This window comes from Mesocricetus auratus, unplaced genomic scaffold (assembly GCF_017639785.1).
Source record: "Mesocricetus auratus isolate SY011 unplaced genomic scaffold, BCM_Maur_2.0 Super-Scaffold_6730, whole genome shotgun sequence".
Lineage (NCBI taxonomy): Eukaryota > Metazoa > Chordata > Mammalia > Rodentia > Cricetidae > Mesocricetus > Mesocricetus auratus.
This window is the reverse complement of record NW_024429184.1, coordinates 90722945-90737126: the sequence shown is the minus strand read 5'-3', so window position 1 is coordinate 90737126 and position 14182 is coordinate 90722945.

Sequence of the window (14182 nt, the reverse complement as noted above, 5' to 3'; positions counted from 1 at the left end):
AATGGCTGCTTCCTCACAACAGGGGAAAAAAACAGTGTCAGAGGGTTCCAGACACAGTGTCAACTATGAAGTGCACTTGACAACCATTAAAAATAACAAGGCTAACAATGAAAAAAAGTTAAGATCCAACTCTAATTTGCAAGAACCAAAGAGAGATATACTAAATATCATTGCAAAGAGATATAGAGATAGATAGACTATCTTCACTCTTCAGTGCCATAATTATAAGCATATGTAAGCCACACATGGCTTTTTTATGTGGTGCTGTGAATTCAAATGTAGGTCCTCACCCTGGAAGGACAAGTATCCTTGCCCAGTAAACCATCACCCTAACCCAAGAGTACAAAAATCTTTCGAGGAATTTTGCTATAAAGGGAACAAAAAAGCAGTCTGGCAATTTAAGAAGCATACAGAGCCAAAAAAAGAATTTTTCCTAAGATGGGAGAGATTAAAGAGTGCTGGGAGAGAACCATCAGAGAGAACAATCTAACACTCTGGAACAGAAGAACTAGCCCAAGCAAGATTTCAGAGAACAAGGCTAGGTGGATTTACTGCACAGATACAGAGTTGACCATACCTTGTCTGCATAAGAGACAGTAGTTGGTGTCGGGCTGACACATGGTAGAACATGGGCAAATGTGGACAATTCACTCTAAATGCTTCTGTTTTATCTTTCTGTGGAGTCATCAGTTGAGAGCAAGTACAATCACCAAGAAAGGAAGAAAAGGGTATGCAAGCCATCCATGGGAGAGGAACAAGGTGTGGTTCAACCAAAAGAACACAAGTAGGATCTCAGGATAGCATCTCCACCTCCTTTACAATGTGTTAAGAATTTGGTCTAATGATATCTAGACAGCACTTAGATGAGTGCCTGATACAATGAGGACACAAGGACTATCTGTTTGAACTATTTTCACTTTCCACATTCTCTTAATCTCCGAGCATTGTGATTATTCTACCATCACAAGTTTGAATGAAGCACCAGCGTGTCTTCCTTTGATGCCTCATGAAATGAAACACAGGAAAGAAAGAACTCCTTTATATCACAACCACCAGAGACTTTACCTGCCAAGAACATTTTGCACACACCCTGAGAGGAACCATCCCTGGCAAGCAGCCTGTACTGGCAGCAGGCCTGACAGGAGAACACTGTGTCTTGTTGAAAGGGGAGCCTTCCTATGTAGGTAGCTTTTTGTAACTAATGGCAAGTCTGTGTGGGGGTTTCATCAGGACCTGATGTGAGTGTTGTTGAGATGCTGCTTCCCAGAGCTTTAACGTGGAAGTGTGAATGCTACTAAGAAGAAATAACAAGCAGCCACTTGTGGGTAGATTCCAGGAATTCTGTGCAGGGAATTCCTTATGATTAATTGTTAGCTGTGAAGATGAATTGTTAGCTGTGAAGATGAAGCTGGGACTTGAGATGTAGCTCGGTTGCTAGAATGCTCGTCTGGTATGCACAAAGTTCTGAGTCCAGTCCCCAGCACTATATAAACTAGAAGTGGAGGCATGCTTCTATAATCTAAGCATTTGAAAGATGGAGGCAGGAGGTTCAAAGTTCAAGATCATCCTCATCTATGTGGGGAATTTGAGATCAGCCTGGAATACACGAGATCCCATCTGAGAAATAAAAAACAAAAAGCAAGATAAATCACCCATACAGATAAGAAATGGGATGCCTGGGGAGGTGTTGGGGATAGTGATGCAAAGTAGTGAGCCACGAGTCCAGAGGTACCTAATGTGACCCTTGATGTCACAATGCCCTAGGGTAACCCTAAACTTCTCAGATGTCTTTTATGTAAATGAGTATAATGATAAAGAAGAAGATGGTGGTGGTGGAGGAGGATACTGGAGAGTTGACTCAGCAGTTAAGAGCTCTCGCTGATCTTCCAGAGGACCCAGGTTCAATTCCCAGGACCCACACAGCAGAACACAGTTTTCTGTAACCCCAGTTACAGGGTACCTGATGCTCTCTTGTGGCTTCCAGAGGCACCAGGCACACAAGTGGCATGAATGCATGCAGACAAAATTTTCATACTCACAAAGATTTTTAAATTGAAGATAACAATGATGATGCCAGTGATGATATCCTCCTTTGAAGCAGAGAGGGACTGGAAGAAAACAGAGCCCTGTGAAAGCGCTTTTGAATTTGCACTCCAGAAACCACTCTCCATGACGACTCACTTGGTTTTGTATCCCACAATGTAGGCCTGTCCCTGGTCTGCCTCAATGAGCTTCCTTGACACCTGGAAAAGGGGATAAAAAGACAGAAACACACATACAGAGAGAGAGAGAGAGAGAGAGAGAGAGAGAGAGAGAGAGAGAGAGAGACATACCAACAGACAGAGAAAAAGAGATAGAGTGAGACAGAGGAGGCAGGGATGAGTGAGAGAGGAAAAAAGCTGTGTATCACAAAGCAAGTGAAATATGAGGACAATACACTCAGTGCCAAACAAGTAATGCAGACAAGAGACAGTGCAGACAGAAGAGCCTGTCGAGCATAATGCGGGAGGGCAAGAACCTGGCCTTTAGCAGCACAAGCCTGCATGTACTCCTCTCCTAGCTCTAGAGCTCACTGCAGTGTGTTTATAATGCTCACTGAACCCTCTGGGAACCCACATCCAATAGACGAAGCACAGCATATTGTCCATGCTCGGTGCATTTGGGCAGTTCGGAGAAGATCTACGAGAATTCCAGGCAGTGACCCCTGCAGTCACCTGACACGGGGTCTGACCACAAAGGTCCCCATGAATGAGAGTTCATGTTCAGAGGACTAACTTCTTTCCCTTACCTATAGCCTGGTTTCCCTCTCCCTTTCTCTCACTCTCACTCTCTGGAGACCGTTAGTGCACTGAGCTTGAAAAGGTTGGAACCATGGGAGAGAAGCAGGGCTCCAAAGAATTGAGTCACTGCCCTCAGCTTTCACTCTTAGAAAAGTCTCTCCTAAAAATATCCCAAGAGATGGGCCCTTCCCTCCCCAGGATGATTTTGGTCATAGTAGTTTATCACAGCAATGGAAAAGCTAATGAAGATGCTACCAAAAGCAGTCTACACATTCAGAGCAATCTCTATGGAAATTCCAATGCAATTCTTCACAGAAATTGAAAAATAATTATACATTTCATATGGAAACACAAATAAATCAGTGTGACCAAAATAATAATTAACAACAACAAAAATTAAACACACAAATAACCTACTGGAGGTATCACCATCACAGATTTCAAGTTACACTGTACAGAACTCTAGTAGTGAAAACAGCATGGTACTGGCACAATAATGGGAATATAATACCCCTGCTAGATACCATATGTTATCAAATAAAATAGTTAGTACCAGGAATGGGGTGCTTCTTTTGAAATCATCAGCCAATGAGGTCAAATAGACCCCCAAATATTATAGGCTACTGACAATGCTCTTGGATGCCCTTCAGAACTTGAAAGTAAGACCAATTGCTGAAGATATAGAACATGGAGATATCAGGTAGATATTTACCTAGCTAGCTTTTATAGATCTGGAGGTGTTACAGAAGCCACTATAGGGGAAAAGTAATCATAATTCCTACTCACCTGTGAACCCTGAGAATTATCGTAATGACTGGCCTGGCAAGATAAGCCCACCAGTACAATTGTGGCATGAGTGTTATGGGAGTAACCAAACAATTCTGGTTTGTTTTGAGATCTGTTCTATAAGATGGATGGAAGCCATACCTGGCATTGTTATTGGACCAAGAACATATGACTAGACAGGTCACAACCCCTAAAGGAAAACCTACTATTATTATTATTATTCTAAACTGATATAGTATTGAACCAACTCTAATGATTTATCATTATATCTATAGATTAATACATCCCTCAACCCTCTTTAGAGAAGCTTCTATTTGCAGTAGATGGCAATTGCCATGGAGATGCACACTGCCTGAGATGCAAAAAATAAAAGACAGTGGAATGCCAAGCCCTAAATGGAGCATATATACTGAGCCCCTCCTTCCATGACTCAGGAATCATATCAGAAAAAAAAGGTGGAAAGAGTGTTAAAGCCAGAGGTAATGGATGACTACAAGGAAAAAATATCTTCTGGACACAGCAGGGCAGCTGCACACAGAAACTCACAGTTGGTGTGACAGCACGCATAAGACCTGTGCAAGCCCAAGACTGATCAAACCCTAGCATGGAGAGGAGAGTTGGGCATGAATTCCAAGCCCTATTTAAGGAGTTATTTGTCTGGGAGAGAGGAAGTCGGTTTTCTCTAAGAGTAGAGCCCTTGGTAAGTCAACTATACTCCAGTGGCAGGTCACATATCTAGGATATTTGGGTAGCATGAATTTATCTTGACGGGTTTAATTTTTTTAAAGGGACACAAACTTAAGTGAGTAGAAAAGAGAGTGGACCTGGAAAATGTTGAGGGGGTAGATATACTCAAAACGCATTGTGCAAAATTCTCAAAGAACAAATAAAACGTGTTTAAAAAATATGGAATTGTCACAGCCGGGCCAATGTGTTAAGAGTTGCTGGAGAAGGAAATGCTTGTTGGGAGTCTACCAGCACTGCCTATCACAGGTGCCAGTCAGGAGTGATAGTCTGTTATAAGGTACTAGCTACAAGATGCAAATGCCCTAGACAACCAAATTTCAGTGTAATGATCCCATTGTGAAACTCAAAACACAAAGAGTGAGTGTTTAGACCCGGGAAGATACATGACTGATGAAAACAGAATGGAAGGTATCAGGAGCAAAAGGGAAATTGCTTAGGGATAACAATAATGAAATGTGGATCAAAATGAACGTAGATGTACACAGTGACGAGGGCATCACAGACATTCACCTACTTAATTTGTTCAGTCACCTCTGAGCGTTACTGCTAGTTCTTGTGAAGTTGAAGGGGCAGGCATGGAAAGGTCAGGAAGCTTTTTGTACTTAGTCATCACTGTGTTCGCTCACTAGTCCTCAGTAAAGTTGACCCCAGATAGGACTTGATAACTTGATCTATGTTCCATTCTTAATCTTAAGGAAAAAAATTTCAAAAAACAGATTAAAGTTCCCAGATATTAAACTACTGATAAGAAATCAGAGCAGAAGAGGCACAAATAAGATGGATAAGGGAAATAAGAATAATCAAATAGATGTGTTACAAGGTCATTAACTGATTTTAGCCTGGTCATTAGGGTTCTGGTTAGAAGGTACAATAAGAAAGGAAGAGGCATCAGGCATGATGACACATGCCTTTCATCCCAGCACTCAGGAGACAGAGGCAGTTGGATCTGTGAGTTCCAGGTCATCTTGGTCTACATTGTGAGTTCCAGAACAGCCATGATCACACAGAGAGACTCTGTCTCAAAATAGGAGGAAGAAAAGGAAAAAGGAAGGAAGCCAGATGTATTAGTGCATGGTAAAGTGGGAGAGTTTACCAGGTCAAGGCCACACTGAGCTATATAGAGGCCCTGCCACAAAAGGAAGAATGAGAGGGGCATGGAGGCAGTCACAGAGACAAGAAGCAAATGAGAATATTTTTAAGACAAGAAGTATTAGTACTATTAACAGTGATATGATTATGGATAGACAGAACCCCATGTTCAAAACCCTGGGAAAAACTTAATTTCTCTAAATGATTTATGTGCCCAAAAGTATGAATCTGGCAAGTTATTGGTGGCTAAGCAAGCAGGTTCAGAAGATACTCTTGTACAGCTATCAATAAAAACTCTCCAAGTCTCCCCTCCATGTTCCAAAGACAACTGAGAGCCTATCACAACAACTGACCAATAAGTGTGTGGACACACTCTGACCCAGACACTGCTGGGAACAGTCTACAGCTCTATCAGGGGCCACAGGCATAGGAGGGTCTGTTAAGTGGAAAGATCACAATGTAAGGAAGGAGAGTAGAAAAGGAGACTCAAAGCTGATCAAGTTGAGACTCACAGAAGTAGACATGTGGGTGCCAACATTTAAAAGAGCTCTGTGGAGCTAGAGAGGTGGCTCAGTGGTTAAGAGTTGTGACTGCTCTTTCAGAGAACCTGGATTCAACTCCCAGTACCCCACATGGCAGATCACAACCCTCTGTAACTCCGATACTAAAAGTTCCTATACCCTCTTGGGGCTTCCAAGTGCACTGCATACACATGGTGCACTGACATACATGTAGGTAAAACACTCATATACATTAATTTAATATTTAAAAATAAAAGAGTTATGCTGTAGGAGGAAAGAAACTGATGTGATCCCTTTTGAATGACTTGCGTCTAAGATGTTGGCACACCTGAAACATGCTGTTGGACAGAAAGGACTGGAGTACAGGCCATCATCTAAGGAAAAGTCAGACTTTAACATTTGGGCTGCCAATTATATACACTTCTAGCAGGGCTTCTCCACTGAGCATTTCCAAAAGCACACAGATGCTTAGGAAATGTCCCCAGCATCCGGCTCAGTTGGACTGGTGCTGTGATGTAGGCTTACGTGCAATTTTTCACTGGCCTGGGCTCTGTGTAGGTAGAGCTGAGAACTACTTTAAAGAAAAAGAGTTGTACCATCTTTCATTGTGCCATCCTCTTAAACCCAGGATATTCAAAAAAAGAGTTACACACCTGTTTGGTAGACCAGTTAACTATTCCAAACTTCAAAACATCGTGGCACACAGAATAAATGCATGACAGTTTTATCTATCAATTTAAAAATTAATCAAAGGAAGTTTTAGATTTTTATCTAAAGCTAGCAATTCTGGAAGAACAGTAGAGAACAGAGAAGGAACAGAGAGAGAAGTTTTTCAGTAGAGACTTTAGTTAGCTGTCTTAACACTGGGCATGGATGTTTAGCCTGACTCCTGTCTTACTGTGTGATTTAACCTTTTTGTGACTTATCTGTGAAATCAGGATGAAAATGCTGGCTGTGCCCAACTCACAGTTTCCTTGGGAGGTCAAGATGGGATGATAGATGTGAAAGCACTTTGAAAAAAAAAGGACTGAAGTGCTATAAAAATGTAAGATTTATATGGCTGTCAGTTTCTTTTCCCCAAAGATGGCCCTAAAGATAGTGATTATCAACTGTAAAGACCTGTGAGGATCCAACATCCCCTTCCACACTGAGCTCACAAAGACGGTATCCTTTGATAAGTGCTCACAGCTACTATCTGAAGGTCTAATGCTGTTTGCAACTCTTGCTTTTTCTCAGCTATACTTGTACCCAATCTATAATAGATGCACTTTCCAGAGTCTTGTAAATCCTGCTTAAACTTGCTAAATAGACCAGCCATCTAACACGAAACTAAAAAGAGCAAAAACATTACTGCTGTAAACGTTTTAAAATGTAAGTTAAATATTATGTGGTTCTCATTTAGTTATCAGTGTTGTGCTTATAGAGAAAGGGGAAGGCAGAGACTGGGGGACATCCGGGACAGAAAAAAATGCAACAAGTCAGAAGTCTAATTCCCCAGGCAGAAGATAAAGGGGTATCCCAGATCTGAGCCAAAAGCACCATCAGAACCCAATGAACGCCTCCAGGTCTTTCTGAGTACCAGACATGCCCATCTACACACCAGACACCATGCTGGATCTGCAGTAACTGGAGCAGAAGCCCTCTCGGTTACCTGTCCCCAGTGAACAGTAACACCTACTGTGGTGGTTGCAGAAGCCCCACAGAGGCTCTCTTTAATCATACATGACTATAGGTGTTCAGAGTTGGATTACATCTTTCTTATGCTTTTGTGTTGTCTTTAGATAGAAAAATATTAGCAAATACAGTTATTTGTCAAAGATACAGCATACCTAATATTTGAATTTCTTTATTACTAACAATTTGAGTTTAGAGGGAAAGAAATGGAAAGATGGAGCAAGTCTCAAGCAGGAGTTAAGACAGGTGTCAGGTAACCAGTGTGAGTACCTGGGGGAAGATCAGTTACCTTCCCCAGTTGGCTGTGTCTGCTCTACTCTGGTTACGATCAAGGAGAAGGCACTAATGCATTCTTGATCTACCCACACCTCCTCTGCCCTTCTCAGACAAGAAGTACGGAGCCCCTAGGCCAGCCACTCCTTCATCCCACACCACCTCCACAAGACTTGGACCTTTTCCCATGTAAGATAATAAAACAATAGGATTTTTAAAACAAAGCTATAATGGATACATCTTAGATTTTCATGGGCATTCTCATCCATGCAGGAGTCACTTGTATTGTTCATGGATCCTTGGGGGAAGGTTTGTCATACAGAAGGTGACTAGAGTCTCTCTAGGCAATCCATCCTTGGCTTCTTACCTAATGAAAAACATGCACATTAAAGAAGCACTTTTCACATTCCAGTGTCTTCTGTTCAGGATTCTCACATGGAAGGCAAGCAAGCTTGGTGCAAAAGGAATAATTATGTAGTCATTCTAGCATTAAGGTGGCAGTGGCAACAAGCTCACTTCAAGGTCATTAGCTATATACGGAGTTGAAACCTAGCCTGAGCTACATGAAATCCTCAAAAATAAGTAAATAAATAAATAGTTGGACAGTTGCTGGGACCTTGAACAAGCTAGCTAACCTCCACAGGAGTCTCCCTTATCTATGAAAAGTATTTTTAATAGTATCTTTTTAGCACCACTATAAACGCAATGGCAGGTCCACCAAATAAAAGATGACATAGTTCATCTGTCTTACTACTACTGAGACTGATTATCTCAATATAATGAAGTGTGGTGGTCTTTGACCTTTGTGAGTCCCCTGTGCACAGATAACAAGAAACCTCAGCCATAGGTATGTGTTTATCATGGAAACCCAAGCCCAAAGAAGGGGATGCTTGGCAGCGCATCTCCAACAATTCCTATTGTCTCCTCAGAGGAAGCAGCACTCATCAATAAACCAGTGAGCAGCAGCGCACTTTCCAAAATTACATGGAAATTTTACCACTTTTATACTGCTATAATAACAGGCAAACAAAACGGTTGTTTCTTTCTCCTGTTCTCAAAGACGTGTTGTTGATGATTACAGTCTCAGAAGCACAAAGAAAAAGCAAAAAAAACTATCCAAAAACTCAAGATGAAAGGTAAAATTAGATTTCTTTTTAAACCCCGCCCTCTGCCAGTCTCTCAGTAATGCTTCAGCCGCTTTAACGGTGGGAGATTTTCTATGCCCGGAGTCACTGTGATAAAGAGACATAAAAAAACAACTGAATAGCTTGAGACTTAACTGTAAGATTATTTTTCAAGTAGCTTCTCCAAGTATAATAACTTAGCTTCCAAAAAGAGTAATCACTGCAAATATTTGAAAAGTCGAAATTCTGTGCAAGGGCCTGGGAGATTAACACAATTGAACATAATAGCCCCTTCCAAACCATTTCCCAGGGACTAAAAAGGAAAAAACACTGGCAGCCTTAAGACAGCATCCCAAATATATTTTATTTATTCAGTGCAGAAAGAAGACTATGAAGTTCTTCTATTCCTTTCACAGAGACCCTTTTGAGCTTTCAGGAGAGCATTTGTCCAGAGACACAAAATGAGTAGTTCCTCGGCTCCCAGAAAACGCAATCACCGAATACATCTGAAATGTTAAAAGCTATGTAAAAGGTCTTTGTAGAGAGACAGACAAAACACAAGTATTGAAACAAGAATCGTTTGAATGGATCTCAGCATTTACCTGTGTAAAGCAGATATGTCTCACGTGCCTCAGATGGGTTGCACAGAGCACATCTAGAGAACCAGTGACTGACTGTCGCTAGGGAGGTCACTGAAACCCTGAGAGCGGGAGGGAGCTTTCCTGTTCATTGTCCATCCTTTTTTGTTGTACATATGTGTATGTATTAATGTTAACCTCATTTAGTGTAATTGCTTAATTTCATTGCCGATAGCCTCTGAGGCAATTCAGACAGCTCACACATTCCAGGGGAGCTGTGAGCCACCTCTGTGCTCAGTCCAGGACACCAGCATTCTCCATGACTGACCTTCAGGCACACGGTGAGGCAGAAGGCTCCCAGTTGCTTTCTGCACTGAATTCTGAGCCTGGGGTGTTGTGTTGGCATTGGTCGGGTGCAGGTGAACGAATAGAAGATACTCTTTCCAGCCAACGCCACAAAATTGTTAACCCAAGTTCCAGCCCCAGAGCAGGCCACAGAGGGAGAGAATTTTGATCTTCTCTTGCCTTCTTTCATCTTTCCACAGTTGCTACTGTATCTATCCTCCCTCAAGAACCTGGACATGCCATAACTAAGGGCATTTTACTCTCCTCCTCTGGGCTCTGGGATCACAAATCCCTTCTGGGGCACACTAATAAGCAAGTTCTCTCTCTCTCCCTCTCTCCCTCTCTCTCTTTCTCTGAGATTTGGGTCTTTCTTATTAAAATGGTGGATATCGTTACAGAAACTCCTAGGTTATAATAGGATTACATTCCTATAAACTCATTTTGCAATGAAATTATCACAGAGCTAGATGTATTTAAGGTGTTCATACATCTAGTTGACCAAGCATCATAGCCTAGTCTAGCCTACAGCAAATGCACTCAGAATGCCATCATTAGTCTGTTTCAGTAAAATCAACCAATGTGAAGCTTATTTTAGAAAAAGTGTTGACTATCTCCTGTGGTTTATTGAATGACTCAGGTGTTTACTCTATGCCTGTGTGTTTGACTAGGAGCCGAAACTCGCACTTTTCATGAAGGAAGGCTAGCCTTGGAAACAAATCAGAACTTAATATTGAATCCATGTCACTCTGTGCCATTGAAAAGTTGAAACTTGTAAGTTGAGCCAGGGTAAATCAGGGATTTTCTGTGTATTCTCAAAGGACTGAACAGAGATTGAACAAGATCAATAATGGAAATGCCTAGTACTACACCCAACACACAGACAGAAATGTTAGATGAATCACCAGACCTATCATCTTCATCATCATGGATGGTAATAGAAAAAAAAAGCTGGTCCCTGTTCTCAGCTTCCCTGGGTTGTTCAATCTTCTAAACTTCCATCTGTCCTAGGACTTACTTATAAACTGTGTGGTCTAGCAGAAAGAGTGGGATTCATAGACAGAGGGATTTTACCTTGAGGAATTCTTAAACCTATGGTCTATATTTTCGTTGACATAGTGTGTCACCTTATAGCTCAAGATAGCCTCAAACCCATGATCCTCCTGCCTGAGCCTCCCAAGTGCAGAGATTATGGGATTATGCCACCACACCCAGCTCTAGACCTCCTTCAAGATCCATTTTTTTTCACCTATGAGGTAAAGACAGTTGTTATCTCCCTCATAGTAACTGACACAACAAATACAAAGTGGTTGATCTTAAGTGTTCTGCAAATCTTGTTCACTCCAACGGACTCATCTGCTCCCTACCCCCCACCCAAGCCTTATTTTCCTAGGTACATACTGCCCGCTCTTACCATCCTATCTCTGAGAACCTCGTGTATTTGTCCAAGCTCTATTCATCCAAGAGTTTTTGTGGCACATTCTTTGACCTCAGTGACTTTTCCTACCAATGAATTCACAGTGTTTATCTTCAATAGGGGAAAATAAGAGTTGAAAACTCAGGGGACTCCAAGAACCTTCCTCTGCAGCCACTGCTAGACTTATTAGAAACAAAGATGTCAGTCAGTTACAATAAGAAAGAGATGCAGTCACACATTACAGAGCAATTTCCCAGTAGACTCTTTCTGAATCTCCTACACTGTGGTCTCTGTGGCATCTGGGTACAGTCGCTAGCCATCCAGGAAGTCAACTCCTCCGTGCTCATTCAGGAGTAGTTCATAATGGAAACATGCACTTGTTCATTAGCAAAGAAAAACACACTGAGACTTCTGCTGCACTGACAGGCTAGAGAGTCATCGAGCACATCCATGGGCATCTGCATGGGCAGTGGTATATATACACTGTCCCCTAGAAAAGTTTAAAACCCAAGTATTTTATTTCTTCTCTTCACCCATAAATTTCCAAATGGAGATGATTTCCAAAGTGAAATTTTAAAATCTTGATAGGTATTTTTGTAAGTCCTAATTATTTTTTAGCTCGATAAAAATCTATAATCCTAGACTTGAAAAATCCTGTGCCCAAGAGCTATAGTTGTTCTCTGAAGTACCACCATCCTGATTAGAAGGTCCCAGAGCTCTGCTGAGCAAAAGTAATGCAACTTTTTAAATTTCGTGTGTGTAAGTGTTTATCTGCATGTATGTATGTAAACCACATGTGTGCAGTGCCTGCAGAAGCCAGAAGAGGGCCCCTGGACTTGAATTAAAGATAGCTTTGAGCAGCCATGTAAGGTTCTGGGAGTTAAGCCTGTGTCCCCCAGAGAGCAACAAGTGCTCTTAGCTAGTGAGCCATCTCTCCAGTCCCTTGACCAACTTTTAGGGATGTTTGTTGCTATTTTTGTTTTTTGTTTGTTTGCTTGTTTTTTGAGACAGGGTGTCTCTATGTTCTGACTGTCCTAGAGCTCTCTCTGTGTAGACCAGGCTGGCCTTGAACTCAGAGATCCGCCTGCCTCTGCCTCCCAAGTGCCACCACTGCCTGACACCTAAAACAACCAATCAATCCAGGCAGAGTGAATTGCTCTCATACATCCCAGAAATGCTTAATTGAGGAAAAAGGCGTTTCTTGAGCTTTGCCATTTTCTACAGGAAATTACCTCTTGCCAGGTACCTCCTTCCCTATGCATTCTGTGACAGGACACTTAGGGGTTAAAGAAAGATGTTAAAAACTTGTCCGGTTTGTTTCACTAATATTTAATAACCACAATTCAGGCAAAGATGTTTAATCCCACTCCAATCCCTGGCATGTTTTTTATCTTAGTTCTGCTAATGAACAGCTTCAAACACAGAGAAGCTAGTAACTCAACCAATGTCACAAAGCACACGGATGCCAGAAGCAGCTCTGAAGTCAGGTGTGGCTCTGCTCCCCCTCCCCAGCCACCTCTCTGTCATGGTCCCCACCCCCAGATTCAGTAATTGTTTTTCCAGCATATAGAATTTCTGGATAGCTCATTAGATCAGGGTGCTTTTTGAATTTTACCCTCATACAATCCTGTCTTCTAAAAATACTAGAGTGATTAATTAGAATTACAGTTTCTTCATCCTATTCAGGTGTCATGATTTCACTCTGAAATGCCTCCCTCTACTGCCTGGTTTTGAACTCTTGTCTATTTGAGGGTGCTGGAGAAGCTTTGGAAGAGAGGCCTGGCTGGTAGAAGTAGGTGTCTGACGGCAGGATTTTGAAGGTTATAGACTGGTTCTGAGCTCAGTGTTGTGTTGATATATTAATTATGATTTATTAAAGCTTGCCTGAGAATTCAGAAAGCAAAGTCAGCCACAAAGTATAGAGATCAGTTGGTGGTGGTACACCCCCTTTAATCCCACCACTTGGGAGGTAGAGGTAGCCAGATTTCTGCTAGTTCAAGGCCACACTAAGCTACTCAATATTGATCCATTCCTAAAGAGAAATAGCTCACAAATGTGATCTTAGCACCTGGGATCACACGCCTTTAATCCCAGTCCTATAGAGGTATTCAAAAGACAGGCGTTCAGTGCCTCAGACATTTCTGAGATAGTTTCTGGATTCTCTCCAGCCATTCTTAGGAGAGGCAGCAGTTTGAGACTTAGTGAAGAGCTCGTAGATCAGCCCTTTCAACCTGAGCTAGAGGTAAGAGCTAGTGCCTGCTACTTTGCTTTTCTGATCTTCAGTTTGAATCTTAAACCCCAATATCAGTCTCTTGGTCACTTATTTTTCACATCACACAGTGTTCTTTGATTCCTGATCTGCATTGAAGCAAAGCACCTGTAAGGCCATGAACCTGCCCAAGTCTTCCCCACTGTACAATAGTAGACTGAAACCTGAGAAATGAGTCGAGAGGCCTTTCCTTCCTCCAGTTGTTTCTGCCCAGCATTCTGTTCATAACAACACAAAAGCAATATACATTAAGCACATAACATTTTTCTAAAATTGTGTATGTATACATGTGTTTATGTGGATATAAGCACATGTGAGTGCTTGTGCATGTATTGTTCATGTGTATGAATTCCAGAGGTTGACATCAGGTGTCATCTTCAATCATTTACCATTTTAGTTTTTGAGACAGGCTCTTTCACTAAATGCAGAATTAACCCATTGGCTTAAATAGCTGTCCAATGAGCCCCAGTAATACACCTGCCTCCTTGTTTCCCTCCCTCCCTTCCTGTTTAGCATGGCAGTGCCTAGCTTTTATGTGAGTGCTAGTGATCTAAACTTAGACCCTCACGCTTGAGTGACAGG